This window comes from Bacillus rossius, chromosome 3 (assembly GCF_032445375.1).
Source record: "Bacillus rossius redtenbacheri isolate Brsri chromosome 3, Brsri_v3, whole genome shotgun sequence".
NCBI classification, from domain to species: domain Eukaryota; kingdom Metazoa; phylum Arthropoda; class Insecta; order Phasmatodea; family Bacillidae; genus Bacillus; species Bacillus rossius.
In genome coordinates, this window is record NC_086332.1 from 127,389,405 (window position 1) to 127,411,312 (window position 21,908).

General features: G+C 35.0%; 1 protein-coding gene across 1 annotated transcript in view; it reads right to left on the reverse strand.

Moving 5' to 3' along the window:
* LOC134531232 (C-terminal-binding protein) overlaps window positions 1-19,693 on the reverse strand; it is a 445,126-nt gene extending 425,433 nt beyond the window's left edge. Inside the window, exon 1 of the mRNA XM_063366907.1 lies at window positions 19,195-19,693. The gene's annotated coding sequence lies outside the window, so the exon portion shown is untranslated. The remainder of the gene's footprint in view (window positions 1-19,194) is intronic.
* Between the last annotated feature and the right edge of the window lie 2,215 nt (window positions 19,694-21,908).

The following is a 21,908-nucleotide window of genomic DNA, read 5'->3' on the forward strand; positions in this document are numbered from 1 at the left end:
AGAAGGTTCCAATATGGACGCTGACAAAATGGCTGTTTGGCGAGTTCTTCATGAGCAACTCTTGTACCCGTACCACCTTCATAAAGTGCAACACATGGGTCCGGCGGACTATCCTCTTCGCATGACCTTTTCTCGTTGGTACATTCGAAGAGTATTGAGAAACCCCGAGTTAGCGGTTTTATTCAGCGATGAAGCCAAGTTCACTCAAGACGCTATTCTCAATTCGCAACACAGTCATGTTTGGAATGATGTCAATCCGCATGCAACGTGTGTTACAGCTCGCCAGGAACGTTTATCAATTAATGTGTGGGCCGGTATTGTTGACTGCGTACTCATCGGGACTTTTTTTCTTCCGCCACGACTTACCGGCGCCGGATACCTCCACTTCCTTCAGAACGAACTACCAGGTCTTTTGAATAGGTTCCATTGCATGTCCGACGTGTGATGTGGTACCAACATGACGGGGCACCACCTCATTTGTGAGAGGGTATTTAAACCAAACTTTTCCAAACTGATGGAATGGACGAGCGGGCCCTGTCGCATGGCCGCTAAGGTCACCGGACCTAACCCCGTTAGATTTCTTTCTTTGGGGTTACTTAAAATGGTTTATCTACGTTACGCCAGTAGAAACGGTAGAAGAGCTTACACAGCGAATCATTAAAGCGTTCAAAATCATAAGGTCGACTCTACACATGCTCCAGCGTAAAAACATGATTCGCAGTTGCCACCTCTGTTTCTCAAGGTGGGCGTGTTTTTGAACCATTGCTTTAGGCTGTCACGTTGTTAAAACGTATGCAACAATTTTAATGTTGTGAAACAAAGCAGAAGCTGTGATTGATTTCAGAGTGAAATTAAAATCTGTGCCACAATTAAAAAGGTTATTTCTCTACTCGAACGCCCGCACATCCACAACATAACACTCTACAACGGGTTGCCTACGCTGACTCTTTCTGGGGCTACAGAGGCTTAACTACGCGTTTCCGGCAACATGTTTATGGGCAAAAATGGTTGCAAATAATAAGAGCTTTCTACCCTCAAGTGTTGTAACATGAATTTTGATACATCCTGTATATTGGTTAGATTTGTGCCAAATTTTGAGGTGGAGAATCGATGAGATCATGAGTAAATAAAATTTAGAAGAAATGTGGAGTGCTAAGACTGCTAAATACTCAGGTAAGGCCAGTAACATTTTTTAAATGACTAACAATGGAAATTTGTGTTTAAATTTGTGGCTGTAGGGTCATTCCATTGTTACGGGTGTGACAAAATTGGTAGATTCTGCAATGCAAAACAGTATGTCCAGAAAAATTTTAAGTAAGCATAATTTTTTAAAGTGGATGTACTCTTCTCTAAATGATTAGTTCACAAACCAAAAGCTTAAAATATATCTAAACTCTTTATTAAGGTACTGTGGTGCTAAAATTAAAATTGTTACGGGTGTGACAAAAAATACCTCTCTTTATGAACAACGGTGTTTTTGACTGGAAATGTCTGTTAATAAAATTTTGGAAAAAATAATTTAAATTCTTAAAAAATAACTTAAGTGTATTCTGATGATTAAAATTATCTGAAAATGAATTTTAAACAAGCACAACTATTTTTTTATAATTTTTAAAAAATTTTCTACATGTTGCGGGTGTGACGTTACGGGTGTGACAAAACATTTTAATGAAGATAGATTTGTAAAATCAATTCTTAAAAATTATTTATTTATTTAAAATCAAAAAAACCTACTTTAACCATCCTTTAAACTTCATTTTGACTAAAAAGAAATTATTTAAATGTAAACTGTCCACGGTTATTGACAAGTTTGGGAGGTTCACATTTATTCACAATAACAGAAATGTCCTCAGTTGAAATGTCATTTTCTTTTGGCCAGATCCACATCTTGCCACTTGGATGCATGTATTTTAAAACTACTTGGTTAGTTTCAATGTCAATACTAAGCACTTCAGCAAAATAGTCTTTCTGGCTAGTGGTTTTGGTCCCAAGACCCATTACATTAAGTTGCACAAATACAAAGTCGCCAACTTCAATACTGTCTGTGCCCTCTATGCTGACTGATGCAGATGGGCCTGGTTGTGGAGCATCACTAACTTCACACTCATTATATGCATTTTTCAAGTTTACAACCAAACTGTTTTCACCATAAGATGTTATAGCAACTCTAACAACGCCTTCAGTCACAGGCTGGAAGCTGTGAAGTTTTTGGAGCCTTGGAACCGGATCAACATTAACCCATCTTGAGGACACAGTTTCATACATTGAAATAATCTCAATGGCAGATGTGAAGAGGATTGTTATCCCCTTTAAGGCATTCCTAGCACAGTCAAAAAAGTCTTCTGCACACTGTACAACACACTGACGTGACTTGACTAAACGCCAAACTGTACGTTTCACTGTCCCTCCTACACCGTCTACAGACCCTTTGCCATGAGATGTAGCAAAGAAGTTCCAAGTGCAATCAATACCAAAATCTTGCTGAAAATATGTCAAAGACAGAATTATGTAATGGTTCTTAAATTGAGCTGCACTTTCATCCGAAAATATATGAACCCGTGCAAGGCTGGGAAATTCTTCTTTCAAGACAGTGATCAATTTATTTAAGAAAACCCAGACACTGTATTTGTTGTGGTTCAAGTCATCACTGACTATTACAAAACAACGTCTGCAGACACCAACCCAAGCAACTGCAGTGAAAAGTGATACTTGTTGTTTGTGCCAATGTGCACTTTGAATTTCGTCTTGAAACCCTGCTGTATAGTTTTCTGCTAAGTCTATTTGAAGAACAGCATTATTTGTTGTAACTTTTAATTTTGTAGCTTTGAAATGCTGTGCTTGCTTTCTTTTAATGTAACAGTGCAGTTTAAATTGTGGAAATTGATTCTGAATTTCTTGTATGCAGTTGTGTATTTTTCCTGTATGCTCTATGAGGTTGACATCTTTCCATTGTTGCCACTTGACATCTATGTCCATGTTGTCTTTATCAATAAGCCCAATTATAGGAAAGTGTCTACACTGGTCACAAAAATTAGCCATGCACATACTGCAGTAACTAGAAGATCATCCATTTGACAAGGGAACGTAACAGCTTTCCTCACAGCATCAATTAATAACTGCATATTGGAATGGTATTTGCAGCCACACACATTATGTGGTGTTTCTGCTACTGGCAGAACATATGGGGGTCGCAAGGAGTAAAATTTGGACTTCTTGATTTCTAGATTTGGATATTCAGAAATAAACAGCTCGTACGCCTCTCCTATTGTTGTAATCATAATTCTCTTTTGAAAATATTCTTTTTCACCTGTTTGAAGATTTTTAATGATTACAACATCCTTTCGACCGGGTTTTTCCAAAAGTTTCTTAACCACTGCACTTTTCTTCCTTGGACTAGACGGAAGGTGCTTTCTTACTTTATTAACAGCTCTTCCAAAAGAACGGATACAAGAATATGACTATCAGGTGTCAGTCCTGTTGAAATTGTTGCTGCTCCTCTCTTCTTTATTTTCTCTCTGTGTTTTCTTTGTCTGTCTGCATCGTTCAGCCTTTTACGTTTTAATGCTTTTTTGCTTATCTGACACATTTCTCTTGCTTTGTCGCGTCTTTTTCTGTCTCTTTCCCTTTCCTTCTCCAAATGTTTTTCATGTTATTCTTTATTCTGGTGTAACTTTTGCCGATACTTTTTTACCCTCTCAGTAGAAGACATCTAGTCGTACTATATAGGCTATAACAAAGGAAAAAATAAGCTGTCTTAGTAACATTTTCCAGTATTGACAATCAGTCATTATCTTATAGTATATTACTGTACATGATCACTGCCATAAGCACTTTAAACTTACCAGATCATTATTAAATAGTAATAAATAATTTAAATGTAATAACTTATTAATTTAATGGAAAAAATTAGCAAGGTTATGTTAATTATAGGTTAAGTTAGCACTACCAATGTATAGATGAGTATACATGTATCAAGAAAATTATGAACTTATGGGTAGGTACTCTAAGAGTATTAAGAAACACCCAAAAAAATTCTAAGAAATGTGCAGTGTATCTAAACCAAACATGTCTGATATGCTATGTACACATTGATTATTAATGTATTGTCACACCCGTAACAGTATTTTCAGCTCTTATTAGCAGTATTACTAAAAAAAATTGTGATTGAAATTTGTAGGTTATATGACTGAGCTAGTTAGTGCATATAAATTTTCAGTTCCCTATTACTTTTAGTTTCATTTGTTTCAAACTTCAAGTACTAAACAGTGTTACGGGTGTGACGTGGTACAAGTAACTTTTTAAATGTGAATAAAATGTATATATTTACCTGCAATCAACTTTTATATACTGTGGAAATATTCTTCTAGGCCTGGAGAAACCATTCCAATTGCCACCTATCAGCTGTTTGTTAAGAGTAAAATTTTCAGTGTAACCAACTTCTGGGTTATTGTCAGAGTAACACATTCAGTTAACTGTCAAAACTTTGTAAATAGACCGTTGCCATTAGTTTACAAATTTAGCATTACATTTTACTTTCCACATAATCTTTGGAATACTGTTATTGAATTTATATAGAATTTAAATTTTAAAAAAAGAAAAAAATATTCTATTTAGGGTCATTTCACATGGAATGACCCTGTACTGATTTCCATGCTGCCGCAAACAATGTTCTTTATCTGTGTTTTTTTTTTTATATAACTGGATATTTAATGAGGCTCTTGTTTAATCATGACTTGTGTAGCCTATATTTGTTTTTTGACACCTTACTTTAGAGTAGGTATGCAATTTTGCAGTTTGAAAATACTGAGCCAATTAAAAGCTGGCCTTGCAGAGTGATATAAAAGTTATTGTTTATTCCAAAACTCCTCTGACAGTGGCTGAGTTTGTCCATTTCACTAAACAGTACATACTGTTTAGGTTATGTTAGGTTAGGTTTAGTGGTTGCAGTCTGTGTTGTGTTTTATTTCACCATGACTAATCAAGATGAAAAGATAAATTGGGTAGTGTTTTCAGTGAAGTGTTGTAATCCTTTCAAACCAAAAGGACATAATCAGTCAGGTAAGCTAAGAAATGTAACTAATTGGATGTGTGCCTTGGGATTTGAAGATGTTGTGGAAGGAATAAAAATTAGTGATGGGTGTAGAATAAAACTGAACAAGCAGTTAAAAAAATGTTTAGATTAAAACCATGAAAGCAGTAATGATGAGGACATTGTAATGGCAGATAGTAGTAGTAAACATGATATTAATTATATAGATACTGATTCATCATTAGAGTTTTTAAATAAATCATTGGAGCTGGTAGGAGAATCCCCCATCAAGAAACAGAAACTTAAGTCATTCTTACACTAAACAAAAACTTGAACAAGTTAAAGCAACATTTGAGAAGACATTAATTGGGCCTCAAACAGAATGTTATACTGAAAAATCACAAAATGAAAAGGATGAATCTGAGATTATTAGTTAGTTAAAACTAAAGTTTTCTCAACTCACTAGTAGAAGTGAAAAAATGATGCTTCTATCAGTATTGCCCCAAGGCTGGTCTCGAAAAAAAATTGTACATGAGTTTAGAGTTAGCGATTTTGTGGCTAGAGCCGTGAAGAAACTAGTGAAAGAAAAAGGTTGTTTCTCAAGCCCCAACCCTAAACAAGGGAAAACATTAAATCCAGAAACAGTTCAGCTTGTCACCAATTTTTATAACAGGGATGATATCAGCAGGATGATGCCTGGAAAGAAAGATTTTGTTGCAATTCGGAAGGACAGAGAACAAAAAAACTCACCTGCAAAAGCGGCTGATTTTGACAAATCTTAATGAAATGAATAATGTGTTTAATGGGGAATACCCAACAAATTGTATTGGTTTTTCAAAATCTTGCGAGTTAAGGCCACAAAACTGCATTTTAGCCGGAAGAGTGGACCATGTCACATCAACACACTTTTAATAAAAATTTTACCTCACCTTCTCAGATTTTGATGAAATTTTGCACAGATGTTACCTCCATACAGACTAACAAAAGTATAAAATTTTAGAATGATATATCCATCCGTTTTGAAAATATTGCTTTGTAAATTTTCGAAAAAAAACTCAAAAATGCACGACAGGCATATTTTAAAATTACCATAACTCTTCTCCAAGTTAAGTTAGAAAGGTGAGACAGGTGTCATTTTGCAGCATTTGGTGTGGCCTTTCATGTGATATGTAACACCATGTATTCATCTTATGATCATTATTTTGGTTATATGACAAGTTTTAATGTGCAGGAACTTTTCACGTACCAAATTAAAACAGAAAGCATCAATCATGGTTGCTACAGAAATAGAATCTTAGAATTCCCTGCATTTTCCCTGTTTTCCAGAAATTTAAGAGAAAAATTCCCTAACTTTCTTTTGAAGTACATACCATAAATATTAACGTGCATATGATTAAATGTAATATAAAAATTTCAACATGAGGTAAAATAAGGTTTATTTGTGTTATTTTGACGGTAGAATTGTGTGTTTTTTTTTCCTTCGACATGGCTGGTGAGAGATACTCGACCCATATTGCTGAGTTGAATACTTTTATAGCACAAAGTGCAGTACGCAGAATTTATGTTTTTAGCAGAGGGTTTGATATGCTGAAACTGTGGCTCCTTGAGCCAATGCTCCTTAAAAGTAGTTTTCTTTGACATCTCTAAGCTAAAAAAAAAAGTACATATTAATATTTTCAGGTTAGGTTAAAACATTATGAATTTTTAAAAAATATATAACTACACTAATACAAAAACTATTACAAATTCACAACTAGCAATATAACGGGCCTACTTAGAGAATAACAATAGCAGCATTACAACATGCAATACTCTTACAATCTTAACTAACGATTCTGGGGAAAAACATGTTCAGTTATGGGTAGGGTTACCAGACACTGATAACAAAAAAGGAGGACATTCACCTCGCAAAAAGAGGACATTTCACTAAAACGGAGGACAATATATTTTTTTAAAAAAAAAGCCATGAATTAATTACAATGGAGTACGATATTTTACAATGTTTTAGCATTTAATACAGTTTCAGTATAAAGAATAAAACAAACTACGCATATACACCATATTAAAAACACGTGCTTCTGCATGTGCTGCTACCTGTCAAGCTGTCATAGAACTACTTACTAGTGGGGTGACTGCGGACAGCGCATTAGCGCGCACCGCGCGCTTTACTCAGAGTGTAACTGCAGGAATCATCTCACTTTATAAAAAAGCAGGACATTTTGGATCATTAAGGAAAATCCGTCCGGACGCAAAAAAAATACATAAAAAGGAGGACATGTCCTCCTTTTGCCGGACGTCTGGTAACCCTAGTTATGGGTCATTCCATGAAAAGAGGGACAAAATGAGAAATTTTTAAAAATAACTGTAACTGCACACCAAAAGATTCTTAACTGTATGCCTTTAAATAAAAAATATTTTTTCTTCAATATAGAACCAGCATATGTTTTTTCCCAGCATGCATAGTACAAGATGGATGCATCACAGTTGACAAGGTTAGTATCAGTACTTTGCTGTGTTGCTATTATGTCCATAAAAATTGATGATGTAAAACCAAATGTTATTTCCGTGTTGAAACTAATTTCTTTAGTACGTGTGTATACAAAAATGTACAATAATACAACCTACTGGAAAGAAATATTTACTCTAAAAGATAAGTGTTTGGTTATGTAACGTTTTTTACAAAAAACTTATGTTTGGCAATGCTATATGAAAACAAATGTACATTTTCAAAAGATACTTCATATTATCTGCACTTATTATGTATACTAACAACTGATGGTGATTCATCCCTCTCAATTGTGTAGTTATATGCAAAAATTGCGTAACAAACGTTACATAAATAGTAACAAACGTTACATAATATTACTGTAACGTTTGTTACACTTGTATGACTTAAATGGCTAAAATATTTAAATAATGACCAGGCCCGGATTAGAAATTATGTAGTAAATAGTTTTCAGGTTGTATTTGTTTACAATTAGGTGTTGAATGCAAGACAAAATACAACAATTTCAAAGTTAGCCATCTTTTGCATTTTGTAGTTTTGTGTGTTTATAAATGGATACTTGGAAGCAGTAGTGTTAAACTTATTGCACCATACTGTAGCTTGCATAGTTTGTTTAGACCTGATATTATAATAAAATAATTAAGATAAAACACTGTGTGCGTGTGTGTTTTCAGAATGGAAAATAAAGCACCAAAGTCAGCTGCACAGAGAATGCGGGAGTACAGAGCACGGATGGGCCCAGACAGAAATGTAAAAAGATTAGAAAAATGTCGAAACATTATGAAGAAAGTTAGAAAACAACCAAAATCCAAATCACAGAAAGCAGCAGAAAGGGAGGCTACTCGTAAAGAGTGCAGAAGTTTCGAAACAGAAAAAAAGCATTACTTTTAAACTCGTGTACATCAGAGCAGACTGCTGTATGTGCACCATATAAGAGTATGAATTCTTTTGGAAAAGCAGTCAAAATAGCACAAAGAAACTTGCCTAAAAGCCCTACAAAACGAACCACTGTTGTGAAACGACTTGCTGAATCATTCCATGTACCACTGCTGCCAGTCAAACAAAGCAGACACTCTTCCTTGGCAATAACTGAAGAAACTACATCAAAAGTTCAAGAATTTTACAACTCTGATGATATTTCACGTCTTCTTCCAGGGAAGAAAGATTTTGTTACAGTGCATGAAGATGGAAAGAAGGAGCACAAGCAAAAGAGGCTTCTCATGTATAATTTAAAAGAGGCATTTGCATTTTTTCAAGGACACAATCCTGATGCAAAGATAGGCCTATCAATGTTCTGTGCAATGAGACCAAAGCATGTTAAGTTGGTTTCTGATAAAGATCAGTGTGTGTGCTGTTGTCCATACTGTGAAAATATGCAGCTGCTGATTTCCTCAACACCATGAAAACAAATGAGAAACCGAGAACTACCACAGAACTGCTGAAGGAACTGTATGCAACGTAGAAGATAAAAATTGCATGAAGAGGAGATGTGAAGGATGTGGTGACATTGCAGCTCTAATGGCAAAGAAAGTTGATGATGACTGTGATGAAGTCCGTATCAAGCAGTGGGAAGGTGGGCATCTAGTCGAAAAAGTACTAACAATAAATGAATTGTCTTCAGTATTCAAGTATGAACTCAATCAACTTACTGGCCACATTTATAATAAAAGAAGACAGTGGAAGGAACAGCAGCAAAAGGATTCACTAGAGCCAGGACAACTCATTTTCCTATCAGATTTTGCAGAGAACTACACAGCAAAATTCCAGAGCGAAGTTATGGCAGTACATTGGAACCATGCTTCACCCGAAACTTCAACTACAATTTACACTGCAGTGTGTTACTTCCGGTGCTCTGAAAACAGTGATATTAAAACTGTATGTCTAGCAGTCATCAGTGATACTCAGAACCATCGTACCACTGAAGTTGCAGCTTTCAATGAAGTGCTACTGAATTATTTGTCCTCATTAATGTGCTCATCCATTACTAAAATTTATTTTTGGACTGATGGTGCAGCTCAACATTTCAAGAATCGAAAGGTACTGTCATATATGTGTAGGTACTTTAACAAATATTGTAGGATGCAATGTTGAGTGGAACTATCAAGAGTCATATCATGGCAAGGGTCCACATGATGGGGTTGGAGGTACCCTCAAGCACATTGTATGGAAGAGAGTTCTACAAGGTAATGCAACTGTCCAAAATGCTGAACAGTTTTACGATGTTGCAAGATGTAACACTAAGAACATACACTGTTTTTACGTTTCTGTCAGTTACATTGAAGTTCTAGCAGCCAAGTATGAAGAAAAATGGGAACATGTTTTGCCAGCAGTAGGAATACAGCAAGCCCGGTGTGTAAAGGTTGCAGTTCCACACACAGCTATACTCTTGTAAAATACATGTGATGATAAACCATTTAAACAGTGTCATATCTTTCATGACACTGACAATGGAAGCACATCTACATCTACTGTAACTGATGTGAATACAGAATCTGCAGAACTAGCAGTTGGTGATTATGTAATGGTTCATTATCCAAAAACTGGACAGAACTACGTTGGACATGTAATCTTAATTAATAATATGAATAACACATTGAAAGTGCAATTCATGCGACGGAGAGAAGGAAAGAACACATATTTCGTGTATCCACAAAATGATGATCTGGATGATATTTCTGCAGATTTGGTATTGTGCAAATTGCGTAAGCCTCAGGAAGTGCGAGGAAAGTTCATTTTTAAGAACACTTTTGCTGTACAGGTTGAGTGAAGAAGGTTTTATTTGACTGTGTAACGTTTGTTACAGAGCTGTAACGTTTGTTAAATTCTGTTTGAATTTTTTTTTTCAGTGTGAATATGTTAAATAGAAACAATCATTACGTACAATTGTTCTCATAGTTTTCTATAATTAAAATCTAATTTTTTCGATAGCATTGAAATAAAAAGAGAACAGAGATTTGAGAAAACTTTTCTACAATTACAATGTGTGTCATTTCTTGTAACGTTTGTTACATTACATCAAAGTGTATCCTATGACACCTGCCAGCTCAAGGTAATTTTGTTAATATTATAATCTTACATATTATTATCCTATACAACTTGGATTGACACACAGATTTGAAATTGTTTTTTCTTTACTTCAAAAAATATTTTCATGCTGCAAACTGTGTGAAACCGTAACGTTTGTTACGTTGGAATACCCCTTATACATATTTTTTTATACACAATGTAAGTGTCACGTAACAGAACTCACGGATTATAACGGTTGAAAAAAAAAGTAATTTAAAAAAATAGGTAGAAAAAATGCAAAAACCTAACCACACACAAAAGCCACGTGTTTTCGTATCAGCTTGGTAGTTTTCAAAATGAGAATTGGTATTGCCTCTATCAAAATGCACTTTATTTTCTTATGATCGCATCAAAAACTAACTTCACCTGAAACAACACCTTTAAATTCACGTAATAAGCTTTGTACTCACCTTATTCCACGTGAAAATAGCCTTCAAAAGATAAACAAAACCATGCCCGTTCAGTAGTTCACTGCATGGAACGGAACATAATACAAAGTCTCAAGGGCAAATTAAAAAGGATCAAAACACAAACTAATGAAGGCCTGGGTTCGCTAGTGAACAAACGAGTGCCTAGTTTGGCCAGAAGTTATGGTAGGTAGTTGTAACAGCCTATTGCAACGGACAATCGTAGACCAAGTAAAAAAACGATGCAGTTGCCGTGTGCCTTAAGCAGCAGCCTTTTAGCGGAGACGTTCGGTAGCAGTACAAGCGCATCAAAACAAAGCTTTGTTTGAATTATACGCAACTTTAAAATTTCCATAATTCGTAGAATTTTCCCTGACATTTCCCGGAATTCCCTGACCATTTTAATTTCCCTGACATTTCCCAGTTTTCTAGTCCTGTAGTAACCATGATCATGTACCACAGGATCAATATTTACTGGATCATGCCATCAGGATCAAGGAATGAACTTTGATATGTGATATGGAACAATTACTGACTATGCATTTTCCCATCTTATCCTTTCCTTCTCCTCCACATACCCATCATCCACCTCGCTGCTCTACATTGCATATGCATTAAGAAAGCTACATTTTAAATAAGGTTTAAATAAATTTTAAATAACCAAACATAGCATTAAATAATTAACTATATTGTAATTCGCCAACTTAATCAAAAAGCCAAACTTTTTAAAGTACAGTAGGGGAGAGGGGGATTCAAATCAATAAAACATTTATTGGAATAAGTCAAATAAGCTAATATATGTATAACAATATACAAATGCAACAAAATAAAAAATATAACTAAAATTAATTGATATGGTTAAATCATCTTATCCACTTAAAGCATAACATATATGTTTTACATTATTTTCTTGTTAACTGAAGGTAGTTTACAGCAAATGCCATTGAAGAAATGGCTCGAGATGTTCCTCCACTCATGGTTGACTGCGGAGTTTCATCATGTCACTTCTGTCAACAATGTCCTATCGTCTTTTTCGGGGAAATAAAATTTCTACGAGTCTTCATTCCTTTGCATGAGTCTAACTTAGTAATTGTTTTCTTCTTGGTCTTCTACTTGCCCTACAAATAGGACTTAGTACTTCTTTCCTGCAAAAGAAACTAGCACAAAATCATTTACTTGAATTACTGTATCATTATTTTCCAAATATACATTTTCTTCAAACTCTGATGTGGAAATCAAAAGTTGATCTATATATCTTTACAATCAGACTCGTCTTACAAAACAATTTCACTACCTTCACTATCACAATATTCATCATTGAAACATTTTCTTGCAGGCTTGTGTTTTCCAGTTTTGATTATTTTCTCTAATTACATTTTCTTCATGCCTAATTTTGACTTCTTTTCTAACCTTTTCATTGTTTCATCTTCAACTCAGTTTTTAATTTTCTTCTTGGTTCTGCTTTTGGAAAAGGCCAAACATCTTCAGGTGTCAGAATTTCTTCAGGTCTACTTGTGTTTCTTTCACAGTGTTTTGATTTTTCTGGTGTGAAGTTTGAAACAGCAGAATCGTCTTGAGACGAGACACTTGCCAAGTACATGTTGCTTTAAAAGCTGCTGTGATGTTATAGGAGTAAATGAAGCAATATATGCTGTGTTCGTCAAAGCAGCTAGGTTATGAATGTTTACCATTTTGCCAGGATTTGATAACCGCCAATCATTTTCTGCAATTTTCAATTTTTGATTTAACTGGTAAATTTAGTTATAATGTAAATACACATTAAATCCATTAATGTTTAACCCTAATTTTGATATTTTTTAATTTTATTATAATTTTGAGTTGGAATACTGAGAACACAAAAGGTATAAGTATTAACATTACATACACATGCCTAAAATTTTAATGATAGTTCACTTATTTTTGGCATAGAATTTGACTCAGCCATTTTATTATGGGCCTAGGCATATTGAACTCTACAAAAAGGCTGTAATAGTCCTATGTTATTGCTTAGAGGAACCATATACATGTAAAGGGTTACATTTCAACACTGTTGAAATCTACCCCCAGCAGTTTGTTGATATCTGCCCCATGAGCAATCATTGAAGTTATAGTAATGTTACTACTTTTAGAAACTGTTTTTAAAGATGTTCATATAATTTTTAGATGCAGAATTTCTTATTTAATTGGGTAAATAAATCCTACTTGGTACATCCATCAAAGTAGAGACTGTAAAATGCAGTGCTGAAAACAATGATCACTTTTTACTTTTAACACATAAAACAGTGTTTACTGAATCACAAAGCACTAATGAAAAGAAATGGAGGGAAATCCATTGCTAGCTGTTGTTCTGTTGTGGAGCTTGATTAGTTTCCCATTAACCAATCTAAACTAGGCTCCATTAGTATAAAATTCAAGCTGTTGAAAGGTGCCCCATGTTGAAATGTGCCCCCCTCCCCCCTACTTTAAATGTAGCTAACCTAACCCAAAAGACTATTCTCACGATATCACACCAGGGGCGTAACCAGGGGGGGGGGGGGTTTAGGGGTTTAAACCCCCCTTAGCACCAAATCTTTAATTAATTTCTTAATCATCACTCAAACAAATTTCATATTAAAATTAATAAAATTTTTACCATTACAATATTTAAATTTAAGTACCGAAAACTGCTAAAATAGCACTATTTTACACCTTAAAATCCAAATTTTCCCGGGGGTGAACCCCCGGGCCCCCCGCTTTAATACCGGGGGGGGGGGGGGGGGGGAGGGGGGGGAGACATGCTTCTTAACACCCCTCATACACAAATGGGTCATTCTAAAAAAAAGGTGTATATTATGTCCAACCAAAAATGTAAAAGAAATATTGTTAAAAATGAATTTGTGTACATGGTAATGCATTACTTCAAAACATACTAAGCATATAAAGGAACAATATTTATTGAGAAGTTTTATTTTATTGATTTTTCCCACAAATAAGTTGTTGTTAGTATCCTCCGTTACATGTCCCACCATACAGTTCTCAGAATAAATTGGATGAATTTTGTAATATTTTTTACATTATCACAAATTTTTTAAGTGCTATGAATTCTAGAATATGTAATACTTCCATTGATATGTTAGTTGTTTTTCAAATAATTAATTTTATTATTTAGAAATAATTTGGAATTGTGTCCCACTACCAGTGTGTCTCCTCCGTTACTCATATGTTAAGTTGCAATAATTCTCACTAGAGTGCATAGGTGGTGTGATGTTTATTTTAAAAAGGAGGGAAAGGAAGCCATATTAAAGTTTTGAGAGCAAAAGCTGCTGCAATGCACTAAGCATGGTGATACTTTATAATCACTGTAAAATATTGGTAGGTAAGTGGTTTTCAGCATTGTGTCTTTACTGTTCATAACATATAGTTGTAAATTACTTATTTTGTATTATGTAGTACAGTGTGGCAGTTAGTGTTGATTACCCACAGTAATTAAATGTAAAAATTAAGTTCCTAACCTAAAATATAAAAACATAGAAAAAAGAAAACTTGTCTGCTGTCTCCTCCATAGATGTCTTCTCCATTACACAGGTAGTGTAACGGAGGATATCATTGTTGTAATGGAGGATATGTTTTGATTTATGTAGTAGATCTACGTTGTCCTTTTCTTAAAATAAAATATGTAAAAAACTAGGCAATTTACAGTTAGTTGAATTGTACAGTAATCTTAATTTTTTTTTCTACATTTGCTACATTAACTGGAATATTAGAGATGGTGGAAATAAATCGTGGTGGCATATCTAAATGTGTTGTGTATAACCGCTTTAGCAAATGTACTTGTAAAAGAGAATCGAGAAAGATTAGAAGCTGTGAAATAGTTTATATCCATTCGTATTTAATGACTGCTTGTACTTAAACAATATAACTTTGTATAGCAAAGTACCGTTTATTTCAACTGGTCTGTATGTTTAAAGTATTTGGACGAACTTCTTTAAAATAATTTTGTTTACTTATTTTAGGCTGACTGAAAATAGCAGGTGTATGGAAAAAAAAGTGCAAAATTTAGTACTATTGAAGCAAAAGAACGGATGAGGAGGTATAGAGAAAGAATAAGAAAAGATCCACACAAAAATATGAACAAATGAAGGAAAAGGAACGAAAAAGATATCATGAACGTGTTAAATGTGGGAAGATAAAAAATGCTAGAAGCAAAATGAGTGATCGTGAACAAAGAAAGATTAGGAAACTCTGGAGAGAGAAAACACGGAAATGTAGGAACATAATAAAGGAGAAGAAAAAATATGTTGGAAACTGTGGATATAAACAAGCCTCAACCTAACCCTGTGCAAAACATCCAGAATGGTAACAGTATTCAGCGTTCAGCAATTGGATAGCAAAAAAGAAGACAAAACAGAAGGAAACTTCTAGATAAAATTACAAAACTAGAAAGAAAAGTTGCAGAAATGAAAAAAACAGTGTGAGAAGTACAGGAAGCGGCTCTATAGGAATACAAACAAGAAATTTGCTACGAGAAATGGAACACCACAAACTAAGATAAGAAAACTTTTAAAAGGACATAAGAATTCATCACTAATACGTAGGAAACTGATTTTTGGCGAAGTTGTGACACATCAAATCAAAGGTGCTTTTAGTGTTGAAGAAAAAGAGCTAAAGAAGAAACGAGAATTTTTGTGTAAACTATCTGGGAACATAGTAAAAAAGTATAAGTGTCTCGAGTAGTTTAAATGCCTAACTTCTCGTAAAATGGTACCACAAGGAATGAGACATGTTGGTAATACTACAAAAATAGGCAACATCAAAAAATGAAAATTGGTTGCTAATTTTTTGGAAACAGTCGAGTCCAGTCAATTGTCTCCCGGGAAAAGGGATACCATAACAAAAAATAAACAAAAGAAACAGAACAGGTTTCTCAATGACACCTTAATGAATTTGTACAAAAATTTTATTGACTGTCATTCCATTCCAGCATAAAACTTTCATATGCTGCTTTTTGTACATACCGCCCATTTTGGATTCTTGTACCAAAGTCTAAAGACAGAGATACATGCCAGTGTATGATACATGAAAATTTTGCCTATTTGGTAAAGAAACTGCACAAACTAAACATGATTAAAGAAAATGACCCAAAAGCTGTTGTTATGTCACTGTGCTGCAAATCTGAAAGTGAGGAATGTATGGAAAGAAAGTGTCAAATTTGCAAGAACAAAGAAGTGTATTTCAAGGAATTTAACATTGAGGAAACATCTGTTCAGAAATGGGCGAAGAAAAAGGTGAAAGTGACTATAAAAATTAATAAAAACTTTGCCAGCGGACCATCAAAGAAGACCTGAAATGCTCAAAGAGAGGGCTAGCTGATGCTTTGTTGAATAGTGTTGATCGATACATGCAACATTGTGCTAATATCACTCATCAGTACAAAACCTTAGATGCAATAAAGAAGAGTCTTTCTGAAGAAGAAATTCTTATACACGTGGATTTCTCTGAAAATTATGCATGTAAATATGCAAATGAAATTCAATCAGCTCATTTTGGAAGTTCAAAACCACAAGTATCTATGCACATAATAGTGGTATACATTGCTAATTCAGAGGGAAAATTACCAAAATCACTATCATTTTGCACATTATCTGACAATCTGAGACACGATTCTGTTGCTATCTGTGCTTATTTGAATCCTGTGTTACAAGAAATCAAAACTTTTGTGCAATGTTTAAAAGTAGTTCACTTTGTTAGTGATGGCCCTACAACCTAATATAGGAACAGGAAAATGTTTCATTTGATCAGTAATTACTAGAGACCTGCAAAATTTGCGTTTTCGATGGTCTTCAGGATAGACTACATACCCCTGAACACTCGGGCAAATAACGCAAGTTCATTGGCTGCCGACATGTAAGTTGTCCCAGCTGGTTTGTCTGTGATTCGATCCTTCTTTGGTTGAAGGTTTATAACTGGTTGAGATTCGTCCAGATGAACAGTAAGCCAATAGCAAAATTATCTAAGAGGTATATGTGTTTGAATTCTAGCCTATCACCGAATGAATCTGCGAATTTTGCAGGTCTCTAGTAATTACTTGTCAAACATTTTGGATTGTGAGATAATAGAATGGCATTTCTCTGAAAGTGGTCATGGCAAAGGAGCGCCAGATGGCATAGGATGGGCTTTAAAATGGACAGCTGACCGGCTGGTGGCAACAGGGACCGATATCCCAGATTTTGAAATTCTTCTTCACTGCCTTCCAAACGCAACAGCTGGGATTCAAGTTTTGGCTATGAACAGCATCCTCATTCCAGAAATTGAAAAACATCTCTCGGAACACATACCAGCATTCAAGGGGACCCTTGCAGCCCATCAGATTACATGGACAAAACTTAGACCAACAAAAATGCACATTTTAAATTGAGGTATTTCAAACAAAGATAAAGTATATTTTTTTAATATTTTAATTAAAAGGGTCTGTTTTAAGTACTATTGTTTACTTTATATTCAAGCACACTACTTCCTCACCGCCATTAAAAAATGCTCTGCTCCATAACAAGATTTTGTCTCCTCCGTTACTTACTGGTCTCCTCCGTTCAAAAGTGCTATTAACAATATTACTTTAAAAACAATTGCATAGAGAATTAATATGACTGATAGTATAGAGGCATAAGGAATGCTCACAAAAGTATGGGAAAGAAATTTCAACTTCACTGGCCCAAATTTACTTTCGAAAAAAAATCATACCGGAATAGCACCTTCTCTGTAGAATGACCCAAATCCTGGCTACACCACTGTATCACACATTTTTTGTAATACAAAAACCCTAACATAACCACTCATTAAAAGAGTAAACTACTTAAAGAATTACAACACCCTCTTAGAGAATGATTGAAAAATGTGTCAGGAAGTAATATAAAGCATTCTGGATTTACAAAAAAATTTATTCAGAAAAGTGGCTATTCTTCAGTATTATCAAACTTTGTTTTATTAGTACACAAATAAATTAAAATTTAAAAATATTAGAATGGACATTTTAAAAATTTTTAACTACAGGTTCAAATTCTTATGAACACCCAGTTCAATAAATAAAAACATAACTTACTGCCATAACCAGCATGCATGTTAATATGCAAAAAATTAAATAAAATGTTATCAAAAACATTTATTTGAATAAGGAACATAGTAAAATAAATTCATAACAAAATATGCAAAATAAAAAATGCAATTTTCGAAATAGAAACATAAGACTCGTCGCCATTATCAATTACGTTTTTTTTTTTTTTTTTTCACAGAGGTTAATTTTGCCCCCATTATTGTTTACATTTCATTTCAGGCTGGAGGTTTACCGACATGGCCCGCTTAGTACATTAGCCAACACAATAATTCTGGTTGGAATTAAATTCCGCAAGTAAATAAGGACACGTGAAGAAGATGGCGCTAGCCAGCTGTTCACAAAGCGTCGCCAATGGAAGATCATGCTCTGGGTGTGACGTCGAAGCAATCCCAGTGCAATTACGACGTTTAGCACAGAACTACATTATTGTACATAAAACTCACGTCACATTTCCTTTGAAATTTTGATTCCAATTTTAAACCCCAATACGTACTAGCGTATGTAATCAATTCTTGAACGAATTACCAATTTGTGTCTAGTTTTTTCCACACCTCGAAAATGTTTTGTTGATTTGAGCTGACGGAATGTGCATGTAAAACTCAATGAAAACATCCAAAAATCAACTGGTAACGTTATACAAAACTTACCCCGCTAAAATTTACATATTACATAGCCTCTGAAGATCTTTCATTTACAGCATTTCAAGATTTGTACAACTTGAATAGAAACTAAAATAGGTTTCTCCGAAACCTCAATTTGTTTCAAAAAAAAAAACATGCATATGTTGTCTACTTGCACTAACCTTTAATTTACTTCTGTCTAAATTAAATCAAAATGCAAAAAAAAAATATATATATATATATATCTATATCGAAACTAGAAAATACAGCGATATGAAATTTTCGACTAAACTATTAGCCGAAAATATTTTGGGGCAGGCAACATACATAGAGGTCAACGCGACTACTTTAAGCAAGAACTAAGCGATCCTGAAATTATTGAAGTAACTTTCAAAACATCTTAAATTCTACAAAAAATAATAATCACAAAACAATGATAATTTTCCTTAAGCATACTTATCCAAAATGAAATCCCTTACCTCTTAACTTGACAGAAACAAAGGCAAGCCACGCTGCTTTGTGGTTTCAGTGACGAATGAAACTTCCGAAAAAATTCCACACCACAATACAGATGCACTTCACCAATAACAACTTCTTTAAACACACACGGGAATTAAATCTTATCCAAAAGAACTTGCGAACAGTTGTCTCACAATATAAAAAGGAGTTCACGTTGAAAAAAACGTTGCGAAACGCGGGAGAACAAAATCCTCCCCACTAAACTAAAATGGAGTCCGAATTGCAAGCGGAGACTCGCCAAGAGTTCACTGATCAGAATCCAGTTTTCAGGATAACCAACTCTCCAGAAACTACAAGTATAAGCAGTTACGCTTTCTCTTCAAAGCGTAGTTTAATCATGCTATGTTTTCTGTCAAAATATATACAAACACTTTTAAAAGAGAATTATTTGTTTAGTAGGTAAAAATTTTCAGTTCTAGCATCAACTTATTACCTCACTTGCACCATAGAGATGAAAACCACTATGCATGTTCATCAACTACCGATAATAATATAAATTAATATACATTAATTACATACAAATATACACACTATTGTGTATAACGCTATCACAAATTACACAATAAAACGTTAACATAAATTTCCAGGCAAATATAAGCAAACATTTTCATTAACATTGAAACATGGAATGTTAAATATTTTAAATTTAATTAGAAATCTCCAAAAGTCTTAATTTGATTCAGTTTGAAATAGAAAAAAATATTATCATCTGCGAAATTCCAATTGAATTATTGCATATTGATTATTTAAAAATGCCTATTTTGACGGTAAAAGGGTTGCAAGTAAAAAAGATGCATAACAGTCATATATATATATATTTGTGGAAGTTTCAATAAAGTCTCCACTACTGTGGTTGGATACTTTAAGAACCAAAACATCACTACACAATTAAATAATTACAATGCAATAAAAAAATCTCCATAAAATGGTTACACAAGGTCTATAGAGAACAGGTAATTTCATAAGGCTATCGAGCCATCATTGGACAAATATATGTAGCCTGGAGAGGGGTCCATGGGGTATGAATACCAAGCTTCCTGGATTAAAAGAATAAAAAAGAAGTTATAAATATAATATATAAACAAAGCTACATAAGATTACAGAGGGTTTATAGTAATCCACAGTGGGCTATAATAATGTATACCCCCCCCCCTCCCTGGGCCATTTCACAAAACAGTACAATGTCACATACATAGAAGTGGCAAGAATTGTATTTCCATGTAATCTATACTTAATGTCGGTTTGAACATGTGTAACTGCCGGATTTTGTATTTCGTACAAAATTTATATATGTGTTTTATGTATTCAATAACATTAATAAATATGTATTTATGAATTTGGTTAACAATTTAATTAAACAATTTATTAATGAATAAAGTATTGACGCCGCCGTCGGTGCTCCCTCTGAGAGCACAGGCCGTTATGTATCCTCAACACCTTAATCAGTGCTAGTGCTACGAACACGCCCGCGCGTGTAGCATAGTGCAGGGGGGAGCAGTGCCGCGAACGGCGTGATGTAAGTCATGGCCGGCTGTGTATACGAAGCGCCCGGCCAGGTGTGGCAATGCTCAAAAGGGGATTCAGTGCACATGCAATTTAAATAACAAACTCTAAATAAAACTTTTAATATGCCAAATATTCTTTAATAATTAATTAATGATATTGTAAACTCTTTTCGTCACAAAACTGGCCGGCATCATCTTCCCGCGCTCCGTGGTTTCCCATGGATTCTCTCCCCCTCCCTGGTCGGGTTGCCAGGGAGAATAGTCAGTAGCCTTCCAGCACTCACCAGGGCCGGCAGCCCCGCGCACGTGGAGCCTCCAACTTTTCGCGCCTAATCCAGCATGTAACGTCCATAGGTAATATTTCTAAATCTACTTTCATCAGCTCCACGGTCAGCCCTAACTCGGCCATATGACATGTCATACGGTCTTTCAATAAAATGTGTGACTCGACTACGAGTCGTTTGTGTACTACGTAATTTCTATCGTTCAAATGTTAGTGTTAGTGTTCGCCATCAACCATGTGTAAGTGTCCATTTTAGTGCTTCGTGTAGTTTCTCAATCTGTAATTAGTGAACTCTCTTTATAACGCACCGTCCAGACTACCTCGTCCTAATCACTAAATTCACCGCGCGCCTTAATCGTCGTCGCCGTAGCTGACAGGATAGCCTGCGCCCCTCGAAGTAGTAGTCTCCCGGAATACCACCAGACGCTAACCAGTACCGCCAATCGAGGGCCGTGTGAGCGGAGATGAGGTCGACGATAATATGGCTAGTCACGTGAAAAGTGTATTGTACGAAGCGAAGTACTGTAACGTTTGACGCCGCAATAAAACCAATTATGTTCACATGTGTTTTTAATAGTTACAGCGACCTGGGTGGCTATAACAGCCCGGGGAGCCCATTGTAGACGCGTCCCTGCCTGCAGCCACGAGGCAAAGAACCCCGCCCTCGAGACCAAATTCTAGTTAACGTAATTTAATTATCATAATTTCAGGACAGGCAGCGGGGACGGCATCAGTATAAAATAACCTTTAAATAAACACCAAGGGAAGAATGGAGCAATACTGTGGGGGCGACTGTATTGTCTCGACCCGGCGTAGTGGCTATTCCGGAATCACTAAGTAAAATAACGGAGTTCCATCGAACGGAGTAGTGACTATTCCGTCTACG